Source organism: Lepisma saccharinum, chromosome 4 (assembly GCF_977018435.1).
Source record: "Lepisma saccharinum chromosome 4, izLepSacc3.1, whole genome shotgun sequence".
Lineage (NCBI taxonomy): Eukaryota > Metazoa > Arthropoda > Insecta > Zygentoma > Lepismatidae > Lepisma > Lepisma saccharinum.
The window spans coordinates 78348159-78365795 of record NC_139232.1 but is presented as its reverse complement, the minus strand read 5'-3'; the positions used below and the strand labels follow the sequence as shown (position 1 = coordinate 78365795).

The window sequence follows — 17637 nt, the reverse complement described above, 5'->3', positions numbered from 1 at the left end:
TGTTCGGCAAGTTTATCGATAGCAATCTGACGTCCGGTGTAATTTCGATAATTGGATTGTTTTCGATCGTCGAACGTGGTTAGGCATCTCGGGCAAACTTCGATGTGGTTTGCATACTTGGTAGTTTGACTTCTGACCAAGCGTGATAGTGAACGAATTAGCGTGTAGTGGTGAACACTGTCGTTTGAAATTAGAAGAAAATTAATCACACGAGCATCGTCATCGTCGATATCGCTTATCCTGACGGGATGCACGACATGTTTATCTGACGTGAAGGAATACACATTAATAGCGATGCGTTTTCCGGCACGATTTTCAAACTTTGTTATATCCGACAATGTCACCGGGTATTCGATGCCAGACATTACACTTTCAAATTCCGACTCGTATTGTTTGTAATGAGAAACCTGTTCTGGATGATTTGACCAATGAACAGGATGCAGTGCAGCCAATATACACCAAAGGAAACATTTTTTATCGCTGTTCTGTATATTTAACACAGCCCTCTTGTGTTGAATGTTCGGTGGAAGAGGAACGTAGCTGGAAGCTCGAAGAGGCGAGAATCGGTTCACGTAAACGGTTAACGTGTGAGGACTTCCACACAGAGACCATCCCGACCCTTTAGCCTCGAAATCGTCGTGTTTCTTAACCAGTTCATTTGAAAGATCGGAATAAAATTCGTCCAAATTATCGACGTCCGCCAAATGAAGAGCCTGGTTTTTTGTTCGATGATAAAAAATACTTGTTGTACCATCGACTTTTTCGTATTCGGAAAATAGATCAACGTATACTTTTATGGAATTATTTTCCAATTTATTTTTTAGAATATTTATCAGGGATGTTTTCGTTTCACGCAAGAAACTAAGAATGTCGCAGCCTGGTTCCGAAGTAAAAGAGAAATCCTGAATATGACGGTTGAATGCAGATCTAATTGGTTTGCGTTCATCGGATAATTTAACTTGTTTGGAAGTGGAAGCTTCCGTTTCTGAATTATCGGTTTTCCTTTTCAATGTTCCTCGTTCGGTCGATGGTTTGCAAATTTTAAGGTGTTTACTTAAATGTGTAATGCTGATCATCTTTCCGCATCGAGCACAAGACTTAGAAGGTAACGAACGATTAATTCTCGAACCTGTTTCGCTACATCTTGCCCTGTGTACCGATAAATTGTTCCTTGAGATTAGCTTCCCACAAGTAACACATTCAGTTTTATCATTTTTACGATTGAAACTGGTGGTGGATGCCATTATGCTTTCTCCAAAATCACAGAAATAAAAAAAGTCTAGCGATACAATTTTTCAGGTATGTTATTTTATATAGAATTTCTTGGGGGTGAATACAAAAAACTCAAAAATTCAATCTATACTGTGAATAGAATTTTCAGGTATGTTATTTTATACAGAACTTCTTGGGTGCGAATACAAAAAAAAAAACTCAAGAATTCAATCTATACTGTGAATACAATTTTCAGGTATGTTATTTTATATAGAATTTCTGGGGGGAATACAAAAAAATCAAAATTCAAATCTACTGTGAATATAATTTCCAGGTATGTTTTTTTATATAGAATTTTCTCGGGGTTCATGCGTCATGGTCGCAGCTGGACTCTCCCCCTTCAACGTGAACTTTTGGGAGTGGCGCGAATTCCACACCGACAAACGTCCATTCCGCCCGACACGGAAGTTGATGTTTATCGCGGCGTTACGAATCCCACACCGGCTGCACGGAAGCAGATCTTCACGTGTATTTCTCACGGGACACGCTCAACGCCACATGCATACGCAAGATTATGGCCTTGCGTAAAAAAAAATCAAAGAGTTTAAAAACGATAAGACTTTACCGCCGGGCAAACTGCTCGAAATGGACGCCAAACAAAACACGGCTAAATTGACGATGAATAGCATGTATGGTCAGATGTACGAATTGAAAGACGTTCCGGAAGAGATTCGCCCTCACGTCAATCAATTTTACGTTCGAAGGCTGTACGGGAAAACGTTGGAGGCTCGTTCGTTTCCAAGAATCCCCAGCTTGTGCTTCTCTGGTCACCTTTCTATCTCGGACCATCTTGTTGAAATCGCGTGACGTGGTCGAAAATTTCCCCTCGAACCCCAGCGTCCGCGCATGATGTACATGGATACGGATTCGCTTTTCATTCTCATGGAGAAGCACCATCAGGCTAACCTGATCGATTACCTGCACGAGCGGTTGGTTCCAGAATTGCGGGTGAAGGTCGAATTCGTTTTAAAAAAATTTTTCGCGCTGACCAAGAAAAAATACGTTGTGCAGCTGGCCGACAGCAACGAGGTGCAATTCAAAGGGTTGAGGACCGCCATAGACGTGCGAGAGAGAAATTTTTTACTAACAATCTTGAAGAAAGCATGGGGCGAATACTTCAACACTGGATATCGCACCACCGACTCGGTGGAACAGATCGTCACGATTATTGTGTGGCCCACGGCGAAACAGAAGCAGGTGGTGGTCAACGATCGCACCAACATCAAGGTCGTCTGCGAGTTCCACGACGCGCTGCCTGCCGATACCCTATGTAGCGTCATCCTGGTCGCAGAGAAGTCCTTCCTCCACGACGTGAAGAACGAGAGGGTCACGGAGCAGTTTTAAAATATATTTGCCTTCGTCGAGCAAGAATGGCTTTTTTTCTACAATCCCAATTACAAAAATTTTTTAATCTAAAACATACGCCAAAAGCACTCCAATAGGTTTTTTGCAGAGTTGTTTTTAGGATCAAATCGAATTTCTTAAACAAAAATTGAGGGGGCGGCGCGCGCTTGCTTTGTACTCTCTCTTCCAAAAGCTCTATATCCTATAATTTTTTTGTTCACTGAACAATGTGTGTGCCCTTCACACGCGGCACAGTCGCTACAATATCATTTTTTTTTTGCATCATGAGGAGAAAAAACATCGTAGCAGGAGGAGGGCCCAAAAAACATCGTAGGAGAGAGAGGTGGCAGATTACGCTGAGAGTACAAGGTCGTGGTAGATTACACTAAGGGACCTTACAGTAAGAGGAGACAGCCTCCTTATAGGAAAATGTCGTAAGTCATTTCAAAAATGTAGGTCAAAGGGCGAGTTAGCATAAGAGCAAAATTTGCAGGAGGTAAAAAATAGCTTAAAAAGTGATGCCAGAGCTTTTTCTGTCCATTTTTCTCTCATTGTAGGTTAGTTTAGTGCGTAAAACGTCGTAAAATAAAAAGTAGGTCAAAGGGTGTCGCCAGAACGAAGCATTCCACCTACTACCTAAGTAGGTCAGTAGAGGCTCTCGTGTAGTTTAGCACGAATAAAATGGATAGGTTAAGTTATATCACGTAAGATCGTGATATACCTACCAAGTGCGAGGTGGGAAAAAAATAATGCAGTGAAAATTTGTACTAAAACATCGCTGAACGCTAAAACGTTGACAAAAAATTGTCAAAATATGTCAAAAAGTGATATTCAAGTGATAAAAAAAGAGGATACCTACAAAGTGCTGCGTTGAAACAATCAATTAGCACTACTATGCCCATTAATGAAGTTTTACTACTTCGTTCAATTTAATATTTCACAAATATAATGTGGATGATTTTGTACCTTTCTACTCAGTGTAAACAATGGATGTCATACTCTCCTTTCGTGGAAAATTTTCTTTAAAACAGTAAGCTTTTTGTGTTTGTGGTGTAGTTGACGAACTATATACTTGTGCCACGAGTTCGGCATATAGAATAGTTTTTCCTGGTTATAGACGACTAAAATGTATTTGGAAATGTAATAGGAAAATCCAAGACAAAGTCCAAAAATGAAATTTTACTATTGAACGATTCATACCCTTGTACAGTCCTTCATTGTGATTTCTTGTGACTTATTTGCTATATTTTCATTTATGCTTCAGATATATTATCTTTACCTGTTCTAAATGTCACATGTACAAGGGAGAAATATAATTATCAACATTATTAACCTAATGTCAGTGAACATCAAGTTAAATCTAATTAATGATTATCAATTAAATGGACAGAGTTAATAGAAAAACTACTCTCTGAAGAATTAATTATGTCCTTTGAATTCGTAATTTTGCCCAAGTTTAGATTGCAGGGTGATAATCTCTTCATTACACACAAAATCGCATGACAAGATTTCGGTACATGTGTACTATATGACTGTATGTATGCCAGAAGTAGATTGCCGTTGTCATGTTAGGGACTTCATGAAATTTCTACATCTCACGCCCTATCCTCAAAGGCATTATTACTGTTCGATTTTTACCATTACCTGGTTTGTCCACCGCAAAGGAATATAAATTATATGGAATTGAAAACAAAAAATGCAGTAATAGTGGCAATATTCTCCTGACTATACGTGAGCTTACCGTGTTGTCCTTTGCATCTCGCTTTGGCTTTGCTTAATATTATCAATGAGCTAAATTTTCTGTGTTCGTAAATCCCTTCCTGTACGCTTGAATTAGTAGGTTAGGTGAATTAGGTTTGGTGTTCTTAGCATCCAGTTTCGAGTAGGTTCGGCTAGTTTAGGGTGTTGCATTCGTATTTGTACACTTTCGCTCTTCGCTTTTAATACGCAAAACGATTTCACACAACTGTAACTTATCAGCACGGTAACTTGTACAACCTCACTTTGATATCGAAAATTAACATTTTATGGAAATTACAAACTGGACTTGCGTTTTCAAGGTTTGGGGTTTTATTTACAACACAAATTTTGTAGCACGAAATGCCAATCTTACACTCTACTTCCTCATCCTTCTGTACGTAAAATTTCCGTAAATATGGAACTCAGAGACCCGAACATAATTAATACGAAATTAAATAAGACAAACTTTTAAACAAATTATTAGTGTAATGTGATTTACAATTAGAGAGAGTTCACACATATTTATTTTAAATCGGTTGCCATAACGTGTGAAGCCTGCCATTTCCGAGCCTTCTTCCGTCCGCGCGTTCATTATATCCCCAGCGGTTAACAAATGGAGCGGTACTCTTTGTTAAAAGAAACACCCAAGCTGGCGGTGTTCTTTTGAAGTAGAAGCAACAAACTGGAGTTGGAAAGCGATGTTGCCAAACTGAAGAGATAAAGAGGAAAAACAGAAGGAAATGGTAAGGAAAAAGAAAAAGAAAGAGAAACAAAATTAAAGAATATGGAAAGAGAAAATAAATACAGATAAAGATTAAAAAGGAAGTGTTTAAGGGTATTATCGAAGGGGGGGGGGAGAAATATCCAACTCTTACATATTAGGCCTTAATTGACACGGGGGTCTGGGGGGGATTCTGAATTAAATGGGGGGGGCAGTATCCAACTCTAGGTCTTACATTATGGCTGGTATTTTAGTTAGAGGGGGATTGAACATTAAATTGAGGGGGATATCCAATTCTTGTGTATTACTATTGTCTTAGACTGTTGCGGAAATTCTGGTGTGGAGACTGAGAATTAATTTTTTTGGAGGAGGCAATGCTGTCTAAAATTAGCATGGAAATTTTGGTGTATTGTATTAAATTTAAAGGAGGAAATAGGAAGCTCTTGATAAAGTGTTAAATCTTAGATTGTCGAAAGATTTCTGTAGTCGAGAGAGAGTTTGAACATCAAATTTTGGAGACTGTATTTAGCGATATTGTATATACAGTCACGGACACTGCCGGCTTGTGATGAATACATTGATTGACATTCAATGAAATCGTTACAAGCCGGCAGTGTCCGTGACTGTACAAGTTTTCGACCCCAAACGTGCCAAAAGAGAAGCTGGAAAAGACAAAATATCTCGGGATCTTAAGGAAGTATTGACATCCCATTAAATTAATATTCTTGAAAGCCTGCAATCATGTGTTGCGAGAATGCGTGTTTGGCGTTTTACTGAGGTGAATGTGAAGTTTTATACTATAGCTGCATTACAAGACATAAGCGATATTCTCGATATTCATTAATAACATCACTTCTTAAAATATAATGTTTGTGTTGGTATACTGCTTAATTTAAAGCAGGTGCATCATTTGGAACAAACATATATCGAATCCGCGTTTCTAACTTGTCACAGGAAAATTTAAAATTTGCACTGAAGATAAAATCCAAGTAATTATTCTTATGGATTATGGTTTGTTACTAAAATAATTATATTTACCCCAGGAAAACGCGGGGTGGGGGTGAGTTCTTTGAAAGAGGAACCCTGTTATATTATCGCCCCGAGGTTAAGAATTTTTAGCTAGGGTTCTGTAATGTCCCGTGAAAGAAATTGAATCTGCCATACGACTGGAGCATATTATTTGGTTTGCCAAGGTTGAATTATTCTATCTTTATCTTAAGTTATGTAACAATTTGTGTTAAATAGTCAAATTGAGTTTTATAAACCCACTCAAAAATACTAGCTATTTATATGCATATTTACATATTTTAATTTACTACATTTAACCAATCAATGTGCTAGCTTTAAGTTTTTTCGAAAATCGAACAATCAAAAAATATGGACAACGTAACATGGTATTTCATTCAAATGGACATAAACTATTACACATTCATCCAAACTATTTTCGGGGGATTATGAACGATTTTATGGGTGGTCTTGAGTGATGGACACCCCTGTTTAGGGAATAAGGGCAGATCAAGTATAGTGTTCTGTAAAGCTAAGAAAAAAGTTACTTTCGGTAGACACACTGTCGTAATTAAATACTTTGTGGGGATTACGATATGGTTTGAGGGCGCGAATGATGTTTTCTTTGGGGGGGACACATGATATGATCTGGGGGGACGCATGACATGATTTTGGGGGAGAATGCATGCTTTGGGGGAAAGGGATGGGCACCTCTGCTCTCCTGCAGTTTTGTCTTCATACTTAGGATTTTCACTAGCAGCCGTGAGTGATAACTTGCATTATGCAAAGTCTAAGGAAAAAACTGAAAGTACAACACTTTAACAAAGCAACAAAACAGCACCATAACACCACAATGAAATAACACAACACAACTAGTTTAAAACAATCAAGCCGAGGGTATTTTTCTGTTAATATGTTGATCAAATTCCTCATGACATATGGCTTACAAGATAAATTATTGCTGTGAAAGGTTAGGAACACCACTTCAAATTGTTTAACTGTCTCCAGCCAGATAATCCGATGTACATCTCCACAGTCGTCATCAGCACATCCTAAAAATGATTCATGTTTTGAAGAGGAAGGTTCAGGAGAATTTGCTACACCACATTCTCTATTATTTTGCACTGAAGTAATATGTTGTAATTTTAGTGATGGCACTGCAGTTGGCTTCAGTATTTTCTTTGTTGGCAAACACAGAAGTTCTGCTCTTAGATCTCGCCCATAGTCTTCTTTACAAAAATGGGCACTGCACACTCTCGCATTTTTAATATTAATATTATGTTCTCGATCACAAGCACGAATCCACTGTTTACTTACACGATTATCAGCTGGAAATCTATGATATTTTATATCACTTCCTTTACTTTTTTGGTTATAATTTTCACAGATTGTTACTGCACAATTAGGCATGATTATAGGTGGAATGAACAAAACAATCTCATTTCAAGAGAAATAATACAATAAAAATATATCGAATGCGACAAAATCAATAACCTGCTTGTTCCGATTTTTGCGACGTGTTAGTAGCTAAATGTACCCCCGCACCAAACTTACTGCACATAGCAACGAGCACCGTCAAACCCGATCCTCCCTGATGACGTAATGCATACGTACTTCACATAGCAACGAGCACCCCCTGAGTGGTGACATTACCTAGCGAATTTTCAACATCCTCAGTTTCACATAAAATTGCCTTCCTTTAAAGCAATTATTGAAAATAAGAAATTGTAATTCAAAAAATTCTGAAGTAAAATTAAATAGCCGATTTTTAAAACACTGCTTACCGAAACAAAAAGATCCAAAGAGAGATTAAAGAAGCCCAGTCCTGTAACAACATAAGGCCTCGCACATGTTTCCAAAATAATCCTTAGAATTCCTCTGATGTTCTTATCCATCATCCACCATGAAGATTTGTAAAGGCTTTTGGACGTTGAAATACTCTGTGGAGCAGATACAGAGAGAATAGGAAAAGTTTATTAAACTGTCATCCAAAATTTGACTAATTATGCTACAGGTTCATCATTTTAAAGGATATCCTTCTTAAACAGCCCCCTCCCACCCCCCACACATAAATACATACATACATACACACACATACATACATACATATATACATACACACACACATACATACATACATACACACATACATACATACACACACACACATACATACACGCATACACACATACATACATACATACACATACATACATACATACATACATACATACACACACATACATACACACATACATACACACACACATACACACACATACATACATACACACATACATACTCATACATACATACATACGCATACATACATACATACACATACATACACACATACACACATACATACATACATACAGACAGACACACACAGATACATACATACATACATACATACATACATACATACATACTGTATGTACACATAGTCATACAATTAACTTAGGTTTGAATCCTATCGGAAATACTTATTACTAAATTGTTAAGCAATAACAACAACTATGCTCATTTATGTCTTATTAATAATTTTTACATTTCGTACATTATAAGTTACTATGTTTGCAACTTTTCTGAAATTTTCCAAAGTGGTAATTTGCCGTCTATGATCATAAAAATAAGGTTTATTCGCCATTAATAAAATAATTAATTTTTTTCTAAATTTTGTGTTACGAAAGAAAAAGTTTTGTAGAAGTACTATGGAGTACTCTCACGTTTCAATTAAAATAATCAAGTTATATAAATGGCAATGGTTCTTTTGGACATTTTCTATTGTCTACTTTTTACCTGCCTTATGTTCTAATCCTATATTTCGTGTTCTCTCGTATTCAGCCGAACAAATTCATTTTGTCAGTGGTGGAGATCGAACCTGTGAATTTTTACTACAAATCCGATGAGAAAGTAACAACCTAACTTAGTAATAATAACTTTGAAATTTATATGATTAAAATTACGAAACTATAAAAATTAATATAAGTAGTTGTGCCAGTTGTCATTAAGAAATAACCAATAATGTTTTGTCAATATCTGTAATTATGAAATTAAAAAGAATATAAATGAGCTGCAATAAGCTACTGAGTTACCTCATCTGTTAGTTTAGTCCCAAGCACAGACAGCACAAAGAGCTGTAACAGTAAATAAGTTGTAAAAGACAGGAAGAAGGTGAAGTACACTGGATCTCGGACCTGAAATACATACATATGCATATATATTAGTCATTGCAAAGGTTCTGTTCAAAAATCTTCATAGAAAGTATGAATGATAAAATCAGACACTGGGAAGATACCAAATAGTGTGGAATCTACAGAAGTTTAAGAAGACTGAATCATGTTCTTCAATGGAGCGAGAAATTCTGGCGTGGTGTTTGTTTCCTAACTGTACGGCTTTGGTAGAAGTTGCCATTGAAAATTTGCTATTAAAACCCACTCATCGCCGTAGAGTTAGGCAATGCGCATAACGCTTTGCAGGGAAGCGAGCATTTTAGGATCTATGTGTTCCATCTTTATTGCCGGTGACTGTACAATTCACTCCTACACGTTCCTGCACTATTGACGTCGTCAATATACTAATAAAATGAATAGCCTAATATATTTATTGATATTAGTAAATTCTTACCCTCAAGAGTTAATAACAATTCGCTTATATTCCTTACCTTAATAACAGCATATGCAGATAAGAAGAGAATAACCTGAGTTGTCATGATGATGGAAAATATTAAAGGAGAAACAATTTCTTCCAGTTCTTTCATTGTTCTGAAAGAAAAAAATAAATAAACGTTCCTTAGTGCATGATTATTTCATTCGCCAGATCCGTTGAATTAAGCATCTGCTTAAATGTGATCAAAAATATCAGGATATGGTGATACAAGTTCTGAATCGCGCGACAAAGTGCGATCCGGCTAGAACATACCACTCATGTACCGTGAATCACGTATTCTTCTCAACTGTTCTTCTTTCTTAGGTGTGCAAACCCGTTCGTTTCATGTATCATATGATGATTTGATTTAGAGATTTTTTTATTTTTGTTATTTAGCGTCCCTTACTTCCCCTTTGGCTCATCGCGACGATTAGGAGTGATGACAGGGGTGCTGTCATCGAGGTTTTTGGGGGGATTTTTTACCTCCAAATAATATAAAATTCAACATTTATATATTTTCCAAAATATATGTAAACATTTTACACCTTAAATGCACCATATTTAATCCATTAGACGATGAAAAGAAAGTGTTTTGAGGATATTATCGAAGGGGTGGGGGGAGGGGGAGAAATATCTAACTCTTACATATTAGGCCTTAATTGACACGTGGGTTCTGGGGAGGATTCTGAATTAAACCTTTGGGGGGGAGGCAGTAACCAACTCTAGGTCTTAGATCATGGCGGATATTTTAGTTAGAGGGGGATTGAGATTAAATAGAGGGGGGTATCTACTTCCTGTGTATTACTATTGTCTTAGAATGTTGCTGAAATTATGGTGTGGAGACTGAGAATTAAATTTTTGGAGGAGGCAATATCCACTCTTCAATATCTAAAATTGGCATGGAAATTTTGGTGGTAGGATTGAATATTAAATTTAAAGGACACTTGATAAAGTGTAAAATGTTAGATTGTCAAGGGATTTCTGTAGTGGAGAGAGAGTTCGAGCATTACATTTTGGAGATTGTATTTACCGATATGGTATCCACACGTTTTCGACCCCGAACGTGCCAAAAGAGAAGCTCCAAAATACTAAATATTTCAGGATCCTAAGAAAGCATTGGCACCTTTAAAATTAATATTTTTGAAAGCCTGCAAAGAAATGGATGTAAAAGTTTACGAGAATGCTTCCTTGGCTTTTTACTGAGGCGAGGTGAATGTGAAGTTATATACTATAGCTGCATTACAAGACATAAGCGATATTCTCGATATTTATTAATAACATCACTTCTTAAAATATAATGATTAGTGTTGGTATACTGCTTAATTTATATCAAGTTCATAATTTGGAACAAAAATATATCGATTCCGCATTTCTAACTTCTCGTGAAACAATAATTGAATAGGTCATACGGCTGAGACATGTTATTTGGTTTGCGAAGGTTGAATTTCCTATCTTTATTTTAAGTTGTGTAACAATTTGTGTTAAATACTCAAATTGTGAGTTTTATAAACCCACTCACAAACACTATTTATACTCATATTTGCATAATTTACTTTACTACATTTAAGCAATCAATGTGCTAGCTTTAGGTTTTTTCGAAAATCGAACAATTAAGGGGGTTCTAAAGCCATGTTAAAGCATAGACCCAAATTTCTAAGGGTAACCGTACAACTAATATAGATTCGGTAAGGAAAAAATTTTCCGATATAAAAGATTGTTTTAATCGCTAGAACATGTGAACCTTATAATTTTGTTACGATTGAAGGGATTTAAGTAAATAACAGAAAATATAAGGTCTCCGTCATGTTCAAACTGCTCCGTACAGATGGCGCTGAAGTGGTAGTTTTGTTAATACCGGTGCATTTTCTTTCTTTTATGACTGGTATGGAAGATTTCGTGGTGAAACAAAAATCACATGTTCTTCCCGCAAGCATCTGAAATACTATGTGAAAAAATGAAAACATTTCGTACCTTCAGAGAGTAGTGCTTATCATTAAAATTTTTGAAGTGGCGTTTCGTCGCATTATATTCCGTGGTGCAGATTTTAGCCAACACTGTTGCCGAGATTTCACTCCGTGCTTTCTAACGATATGATCAATGCAAGTTCTTGAAAGAGTGAAAATCAAACCAAGCTACCAGAGGATATCGAATTCCGTACAGATACGAGAACAAGGGAACAAATATTCCACGGAGGATGTTAAAAATCTGAACAAGCTCGAAGGCAAGTCTTAATATTTAATTGCTTGTTGCTTAATATTATCCATCAAAGGCAAAATGTTTGAAATATAGGCAAAATGTATAATTTATTTACATGTTGAAGAAATATCTTCTGATGTAATATCGGTGAGAATATCACTTGACACTGCATGACTTTTTTATCTTCCAAACGAAGTTGATAATTCTTTGTAAATGTAAAATCAGAATAGAATGTTATATTTTACGTTATGCATAATCCTAATAACTACCGTTTTGAGATCATTACTATAGAATAAAATATACGTAGCTTAATATAGATTATATCTGATATCATTAAATCAATATTGCATAAAATGCTCTATTTTCATTCCTGTAAGTTAATTTCCAAACCTACGAAACTCGTGCTATTCACATGTACAACATCGGAATGTTTATTACAAATCAGTAGTTTGTTTAAATGTTTTTTACTTTGCCCTTGTACATGGTTGAAACGAGTACTTGCTGACCTATTTTCTACAAGAGCTTTTCTCTTTTTATTTTTGAAGCAGCTCACAAATATTCATATGTATTAAGTAGGTCAGGCAAAGTTAGGTTTGATTCGAATATATGTAATGTGAGATCCCTGAATACATGTATTTGCAAGTTTCGGACACAGTTCTGTTATCTTCCATTACAAAAACACGTCAGAAAACCGGTTTTGTAAACTGTATGAAGCTCTTCTGTTTTCTTGTCCTTTTATAATTTAGGACGGCTCATAATGAGAGTGCATTTCGTCCAATAACTTGATGCTGTATATAATTAAAGTGTAAAAGTACACCCTAACAGTTATGAGACTAAAATCTTACCGTCTATCGAACACAAGTCTGTATGATTACTGAAAATTTCCAAATGAGTACCGGTATAGATAAATGTTCCCATACTTCCAAGTACAAGGGCAATAATTTAATTGTGGATGACACAGAGCTTCATAGAAATCATAATTTGTCCTGATTATGCTACGTATATTTGGTTCAATATCAGATTGGATTTCAGTAGCCGTTTGTACTAAATAGTTTACTTCGAATACCAGTGAGTTTGAAGCTTGACTAGTTTTTCTCTCAGACCTATGACTGATTGATTTTGCATGGATGCCTATTATTAACATTCCATGCAGATAAAAGTTTTTTTTAAGCTTTTTTGCTTCTTGGCTGGTCTACTATAATAATTCAAATAAAAAAATAGTAGGAACTGAATTTCCATTTCATAATGTATTTCTGTTATTTTACCTCCAACTTCTGCTCCTTGGAACAATGATGATGAATAATGATTTGATAAAATGGATGATTGGAACAAAGATAATGATTAAATACATACATGAAACCAGGATTCGAACCTGGAGGAACCTCACTCCATATAGCGATGCAATCATCACTCTACTATGAAAATATTTCTAATAATTATTTTGCCAATTTCTGTTTTAGGCTCATCATATTTAACATTCATTATAAAGTTAGATCATTGAAGTGAGCTCATATCGTGAACCAAACTGCCCTTTAATAACAGGACGAATTCGTTAAGCATTATAGTGCCAATTGGATCCATTATTTTCAAATCCATTTACTCAACATCTGTAAGTTCCATTATTAACTCAACTTGTCTAAGGTTGTAACAATGTAATATCAATATTTTTTGAATAAGTTTTGTAAGTTCATAGTCTCATATACGATGTTAAAACTATTTTTATTTGTTCCTTTTGCAGATGAGCATTTGAGAAACTAATCGAAGTGTCTTCTACCAATAGTAAAGAACACTATTGAAATTTGTACAAAAGGACAATAGGTTTGACCGACAATGGCAATTGGTGTATAAGCTTCTACGGAATATACTGTAAATCAACAAATTGGACTGTTTGAACTTTACATGGAAGAGTACATACATTTTTGCTTGCTAGCGTAGACACTTGATTGAATGGTGATGATTTACTAGAAATCAAGAGTCCAAAATATGCTCAAGAAATTATGTTTCATGCCTTAATTATATTTGATAGCAAGTGGTCATCAATTGTAAATTGTATATTAGGGGAAACAGGAGAAAAAAACAGTGCCAGGGGTGTGACTTACTTGTCTTGTCTGTCAAGCATTGGTACGCATTCATTGATATTCTTGCAAGTTTAAATTTTTAGAGGTATTTTCAAAAATCCTAAGAAAATAAATTTCTTCCTGGATACGATGATGATTTGCAAAAAGCATATCTCTCAGACAGTGGCGGCAATTAGGGGGAGGGGCAGATGGCCCCCACTTTTACCCCAATGCTATACAAAACCTCATCTACCAATGTAAATTAAAGTGTCCTTGCCCTCTTCCAGTTTTGGAACCCAATCGCCAACACTGCTCTCAGAGAACGCAATAATGTTTTGCAGGGTACGATAAAGAAAAATAATAAATATGCATTGAAACAACAACGTAAATATGATTTTATATATCCCAAAAATCTAGTTTTAGTAGTTTTTGGTATTTATTACTGTATTGTATTGTATCTTCCCTCCAAATACGTTTTTTAAATCTACTTTATACACAGAAAGGCTAATCGGGACTGGACCTACAGTTTAAAGTGGGATCCAAACCACTATATACAGTCACCCGCAATAAAAATGGGACACCTATATTCTGAAATACCTGCAATGCGTTATGTGTGTTGCCTAACTCAACGGCAGTGACAGAACTTGCCATTGAAAATTTGCTATTACAATTCACTCATCGCCGTAGATTTAGACAACACACAAGGCGCATTGCAGAGAAGGGAAACTTTCAGGATCTAGTTGTCCCATTTTTATTGACGATCACTGTACACTCACCGTCTATCGAACCTGGGACTCCTGTATTACAAGGCGATTACGTTACCACTTTGCCAAGGGGGAGGCTCAACTTCCCTCGCAATTCATACCAATATGTTGCTGAACTCGATGATACATCAGCTGTGTTTGAATAGTTACTCTTTAAAAGTAACTCCGAGTTAATCACTTGAGAAAGTAATTCGCATATAATTACTGTTATTACTGTTCTTTAGAAAGTACTTGATATAGTTACTTTACTCTAGATTTGTTTCATCTCGAAAGACGTTGTTCGGAACATGAGTTGCAAGCGCGATGTCCATTTCACCAACGATGACCACTAAATGCTAAGCATTAAGTTTCATGAAATTATAACTTATTTCTTACATTTCATGTACAAACATTGAGGCAATAAAATTCACAGTAAACGTCTGTTACAAAGCAATGACGATTAACATTTCATTTCATTTTGTTGAGCAAGCCAAATATTTTTTAGAATTTTTGTTGAACTATAAAATTACTGTGTGTCCATGAGAATTGTTGGAGATTATGTATGTAATCTTATATGGTAAGTGTTCTAATACAAATAAACTTGGGATACATCCTGGCTCTTGACGAAAAAAATCCAAACTTGTCCTCATGGTCTCAAGATTTTAATAATCATCATTATTTTACTTCGCTTTTTGTGCCACTTTTGGCTAGTTTACGATGATGGAGATGAGTGGATATGATGAAATTGATGAATGGACACTCACGAACATCCATGCCCAGGCCAGGATTCGAACCCGGGACCCCTGGCGTCGTAGCGCGATGTGCTAACCACTCCGCCACGGGGCCCGGCTTTAATAATCGTCAATTTACCCATTCGTTGAGGAGAACATTTGGTTCAAGTTAATATTTCTTTCCATGCAGTAAAGTAATTGTACAACTTACTAGTTAGGTGGAAAAATAACTGAGTTACAATTACTAATTTCATAACGTAAGTAGTTTACAGTTACTGTTACTTGAAAATGTTACTGATACTTCCAAAGATTCTACATCAGCTGCAGAACTGAAAACCAGAATAGACCAAATCCGTAAAGAACTATGAAATAGGACATTGTGTGGTGACATGACATGCAAATAAATTAGATGCGCTACAAAACTGTATTTAATATTGAACTATTATAAAAATAACAAATATGTCTTCTATTGTGTATCCAGGATTCTTCTGACATTTGTCTTTCAAAATCGCGATATTAAAACTCAGTAAAAATAAGGGTGCAGAATTACATGTTTATTCACTTGAAGGATAAAAGATTGAGGATCGTTAAAGAGCGCTAATATTTATAAATATTTACAAGATGTTTACTGAAATTCTGCAAATTTATGAAGAAAATCAGCTAACGTCACCGATAAAAGATATAAATATGTTCAAGTACTGTCATATAAAGTGAATTCTACAGTCAATGCAGCATTCGCTTCAAACGTAATTGCAAAATGTTTTCAATTATTTCAATTACTCTTCTTACTTTATGCATTTCGTGTTTGAATGAACTACAGCTATCTTTGTATGTTCTCTTCTGCTTTCGAAATATTAAAAGAAATACATAATACAATACAAGGGATTTTATATTACTATTACGACTATTACTATCTTGCATTGCTGATAAATTGTTGTATTTTTTTTCAATAAGAACATACAACTAAACTCTCATGATAAACAATTACGTTGCTCCACATCTACTTAGATTTTTCAATAAAATCTGCTAACCAACGTGACGTCATATCCCATCAAGGAGTACCCAAATCGACCAACCTGTATGTATCTACCTTGATTACGCGGAGATCTGGCAACATGGCCCTCGGTTGCCATGGCAAACGGTGCTGCCATCTGTTATCGAAAAATTACCACAAAATTGCCTTTAGTACGGCCTTAAAAAATATAGACAGTTTAACATGGTATTTCATTCAAATCTTTAACAAATGTTTTTCCGAGGGTGTATTTACTCTTGCATGGAAGCAAGCAAATATAGTTCCTATACTCAAACACGGAAACAAAACTCACGTTACTTCTTATCGACCGATTTCCTTACTTCCTGCACTTGCACTACTAGCCGAAAAAATAATTGTCCAATCGTAACCTTGCGCATGCTACTCCGTTCCTCTCTCCCACTCAACACGGTTTTCTTCCTCATGCTTCATGTGACACAAACCTTGCTTGTTTGCTCACCAACGCGGTTAACTGCCTGAGTGCCAAGCAAGACATGGATGTCGTTTACTTAGATTTTTCTAAAGCCTTTGACTCTGTCCCTCATACACAACTCATCCATAAACTTTCAAACAGATTCAACATTCACGGTCCTCTTCTTAAATTACTCTCATCTTACTTGCACAATAGAAAGCAAAAGGTCATCATATCTGGTTGCTCTTCGTCATGGCTCCCTGTAGTTTCCGGTGTGCCTCAAGGAAGTTCTCTAGGGCCCCTGTGTTTCACTCTTTTCATGGACGATATTCATGAATATATTTCTCCAGAATGCTCGATTTTATTGTATGCTGATGACTGTAAGTTATTTAGAAACATCGCTTCAGTTGAAGACACTTGTTCCATGCAAGACAATCTCACACACATTGAACGCTGGTGCCAAGACTGGAATCTAAAAATAAATCCCGAGAAATCTGTTTTTATGAGGTTTACCCTCAAATCCAATTTTACAGCACCATCCTATAGATTATGCAACAAAATCATCCCGTTCGTACAACAGCACAAAGATCTTGGAGTCATTTTCGACAGCAAACTCACTTTCAGCCACCACATAGATTACATAACCTTGAGAGCCATGAAAACCCTTGGGCTAATTTACAGATTTACAGATATCACACATGTTTCTGCCCTCAAAACCTACTTTACATCGTGCGT

General features: G+C 36.1%; 1 long non-coding RNA gene across 1 annotated transcript; it reads right to left on the bottom strand.

The window, feature by feature from the left end:
- Positions 1 to 4955: 4955 nt before the first annotated feature.
- LOC145987222 (uncharacterized) lies at positions 4956 to 9284 on the bottom strand. The gene is made up of 3 exons (XR_014441629.1): positions 9181 to 9284; positions 7867 to 8022; positions 4956 to 5065 (listed from the first exon to the last, which is right to left on the bottom strand). It is a non-coding gene; the product is annotated as an uncharacterized LOC145987222 (long non-coding RNA).
- Between the last annotated feature and the right edge of the window lie 8353 nt (positions 9285 to 17637).